The sequence below is a fragment of the Trachymyrmex septentrionalis genome, unplaced genomic scaffold (genome assembly GCF_001594115.1).
Source record: "Trachymyrmex septentrionalis isolate Tsep2-gDNA-1 unplaced genomic scaffold, Tsep1.0 scaffold32, whole genome shotgun sequence".
In the NCBI taxonomy this organism is placed as follows: Eukaryota; Metazoa; Arthropoda; class Insecta; order Hymenoptera; family Formicidae; genus Trachymyrmex; species Trachymyrmex septentrionalis.
Genome location: NW_017305485.1, coordinates 540,470 through 545,094, shown reverse-complemented (window position 1 = coordinate 545,094; position 4,625 = coordinate 540,470).

The following is a 4,625-nucleotide window of genomic DNA, read 5'->3' as shown; positions in this document are numbered from 1 at the left end:
GTTAACATAACTATATACAGTTAATTATATAGTAATTATATATAGTTAATTATATAGCTAATTATATAGTTACTTCTAATATATTATAATTAATTTTTCAACTTTCTAGACTTGTTTCTTCATTATATACAGCTGCGTTGTTTTTATTATATTTTAAAAATATATATTGCCTCTCATGTAACACAATTTAATTTTGAAAAAAAAATTATTATCAAAAAAATTCGAAAAATATTGCAAAAATAAATACGTACATAAAAAAGTCAATATAATATTAACTAAAGTTATATACAAAAAGTATAAAAAATTCTGTACGTTTATATGAGAAAAATGAAATATTTTAAACTATCAAATCTGAACAATTGGCAAAAAAGATCAAAAAGTTAATATTTAGTCAACTATTATGTATTACTATTTTTGACCATATCTTGATTTCTCTTTAAATTTTTAAACCTTTCTTGTATGCATTGCGATTAGAGAATCGATAAGACCGTAAATACACCGAGGACGCTGCTCGTTTATTCAATTGTGAATATTGTATTTGCTACCTTTTTTAATTAAAAAATATAAATAAAAAATGGACTTCAGCATTCACTATTCTGTTCCATTTACATCAACGTGAGTCTGGCTATTATTCTTCTTATTACTGTTTTTAAATTAGATTGTATCTTACTTCTATTTATTCCATTTAAAAGCTTATTGCATTTGCAGAAATGTGTATATATATGTGTAAATACATGTGAGTATGTATAATGTGTAAATACCCGTGAGTGTCCGCGTTATACTGAGCTCGGGTTTGTGTGTTCACTAAGCCTAAATAACTATGCGGATCAGTCATCCCAATAGGATGCGTGCATGATGCAAGGTAATCTCGTAGAACATCATCTACATATAATTTATCCGAACGATGTTTCTCCACGTATTGCAACTGCCATTCTCAAAGAGAGGGACGAAGGAACAGAAGCTATTTCGAATGGGTTAAGGTCGTCTCCAGGGCTATTCTTTGAACAATCGTCCGTAAAAGGTACATATAGACAAAAGAGAAAGAAAATGAATATGAGCAGCGACAGCGTGTTATATATATATATATATACCTATATATGAGGATTTTTGAATAATTTATATGCATTTCAATTTTAAGAGAAATTCTTATCGATTTATTCGATAAGAGTATATCAATTTCACATTAAATTTTCATCCGCATAACGCGCGGAAAGATCTTCCCTTAATATAAAAAATTTTAGTAGCATTACGAAAGGACAATTTAAAATACAATTATTTTATTACCTTAAAATAATTTGAAGAATTTGAAATTAAATTTTGATTATTAATTATATGTTTGCATAAACTTTGTTGTGTTTTATATACATATACAATATATTTCGAAATTATGACTATATATACATATACATATATATATGTATGTATAAAATTTTAAGATTTATTAATAATTTTAAAAAAGTCATTTTTGTTAAAAATACGATTCGCGTGATCAAAATGTTTTTTAAATTACCTTTTAGTATGTATCATTTTTAAACTTTTACATTCGTTTTGTTTTCTAAATAATGCACGCACTACAGACTAGACGTGTTTAAGAAAGAACCATATTCTGCGATATAGATCGAGGCAATATCGATATTATAGTTGTTTCATAAAAACTGCATCGTGAGTCAAAGGTAAAAGTCGAGGAAAAGATCGCATCTGCTCGAATTTTTCTTTTGACGAGCGAAGAAAGCAACGGAGGCGAGAGCACGTGGCAAGTCTTGTTAACTTTTAAATATTTTTATTATTGCTTCTACTGTATCTAAGAATTTATTAAAATATATTTTGAAGAAAAAGAGAAAAAAATAATTAATTTCTTTTATTACTCGTCAAAAAATTGATTGATGCTACATTTGCAATGATTTACTTATATATTTTAATTATAATGGCAATTACATACGTTTGCAAATGTTTTGGATATAGTTAGGAAAAACAACAAATAAGAATACATTTTTAAATGAAAATATTATACTTGTATTTTGAAAAAGAGACTCTGCAAATATTTTCTGTACAGGCGATGTATTTCAATGAAAGGACATAGTTTTTAAAAACAAGAAAAAGAAATTACTACAATCCATAAAATATTTCCCAAGAGAGAGATCTGTTTCTTATCGGAATTTTTATTCAATATGAATCAATAAACCTACTTTCTCTCTCTCTCTCTCTCTCTCTCTCTCTCTCTCTCTCTCTCTCTCTCTTATTTTATAAAATATTTTTCCATTTTATAATGAATGTATCATTTTTATGCCACATTTTAATTTAATATAATATAATTAATTTTCTACTTATGTGAGACAAAATGTTTGCTCCATTACGTAACAAAAATTAATATGTAATTATTATTAATTTCCAATAATATGCGTCCTTTATATAAATATAAAAATAAAAAAACATATCTTTTTAAGTATTAAAAATTTAAAGCCAAAATTCAAATTCCAAAAATGATAAATAAATCATACCTCTTCTCAAATAACAAAATATACGCATGAAAATAAAATTCCGTCCGTAATTTGATTAAATCAGATGTGATTTTTATTTTACTCTACTAACGATTTCCTGTGACCTTAACTTCGTATGCATAATGCGGTCAAATAGAATTCAATATCACATTGCAAATTTTCCTCTGAATTTGATTATGCTACATCAATGTAATGTTGCGAGGTGAATTTTTCTTCGAGCAATTCGTCTATATAAATAAATATCATATTAGAAATATAGTAGGTAGGTCTCTCGTGTCCAAAATTAATTTTCATCACTTTTACAAGTATATAAAAATTATTAAGCAATTTTTACGTATATTTTGACATCTTTAAAAAGTATTTGTAAAGTTGTATATTTATAACAAATTGTATATAAATAATTATAACTATAAATTGTTAACACTTATAAATTATTATAACTATAAATATAATTAACAAAATGATAAAAATGCAGTTTTTCGTACAAAAATGTAAAACTCTGAAACAAAGATGTTTAAAGGAAAAATATGTTTCAATATCTTTAAGTTGGCATTCTAAACTACAAACGAAAAATAGTTCAAGTGTCGCGGCTGTCCAAAAAATTTAGTTATTTAATAATAAAAAAATGGTGGTTTTTTTAATATATCCATGAATGACTATATAAATTGAAGATACATTGCATTTACGTTTTAAGCAATGCATTTTATTATTGCTATTGTATTTAAAAAACTTATAATTTATTAGGAAAATGTTTTTATAACATTTACAGACAACATAATATATTTATAATACTACAGACAACATTTAACACAACAGTGCCAAAAACTATAGTGTTTATTAAGGGTTAAATATATTGTTCTAGGATTAAATTCTTTTTTTAATCATTCACGAATTATTCCCACAATACAAATGAGAATTAGTTGAAAATAAAAAAAAAATAAACATTTTTTTAGTTACAAAAATGTACACTCTGTACACACGATAGGTCAACTGTGATAGGTCTCTCAGAAGTGAACTTCGGAGTTATTCTAGTTAAATACACACGAATTGAGGCCGGCAACGCACAAAATTTGTTCTCTAGATGCCAAATTTTTTTTAGGAATAGAAAAAAGACTGGTATTTGACCAGAGCCCCTATTTTTAAAAAGAAACGAATAACTAAATACTATAGTATATGTAACGTGTATTATAGTATTTCCCTAGTTATTCGTATATGTTTCTTTTCAAGAATAAGAGTCCAGTAGAAGTAGTATATGGGTAGCCATGGGGCGTCACAACAAACCCCCTCCACGTCTCCCTCTGGCGCCATGGGCGTGGCCTAGACGTGTCAGTCAGCCGAAATGGCGCGTTCTGATTGGCTCGCCCTATACTCACCAAAGATTTGATTGGTTAGCCCTATACTCACCCAAGATTTGATTGATTCGCCCTATACTTACCCAAAAGGTGATTGGAGAGGGTGGGGGGTAGAGGGTCTTAGACGAAATAGAGGTTTGAAAAATGGTGAGTGGGGATTTGGACTTCAGCATTCTTTGTCGCGCGGCTAGAGTACGAACAGAGGGGGGGTGGGGGGATGAATACCGGTCTAATCTTATGACGGTCGCTTTTGTTGTCACGGGGGGCAACGTCTCTGACGTGTAGGCGATTCGGTGAATGTCTGATAAAGAAAATCTTATACGGAAAATTTGTAGGTCTAGAGAGAGACTTGCTTTTGTTTGGAAGAATTTTGGGGGAGAGGTAAAACAGGAACGAACACATTGCGGCGCGTCGTCTTCGAGCATTGCTTTTTAAAAAAAAATTCTTTCTATATTTAGTGTATTTAATGTACATTATCTGAGTCTATAATACGCGGGAAAATGTATCTAATGTAAATGAGGGTGAAGGGGTAGGAGTAAGAAACAAGACAATATTTACAAGTTCAAAAACGTTTATTTAAAAAAGATATTACATGAAATAGTTATTTTATTTTTTTAAAAGAGTACACGTTTGAACATGATGGCATACAACATGAGAATTTACGAGTTTATGTTTACAATGAAGAAAAATTTTATGAAATAACTGTACAATCAAACGATCATTTCGCTTACAATCAGAGGTAAACAGATCAAGAAACTGATTAAGATTATAGCCA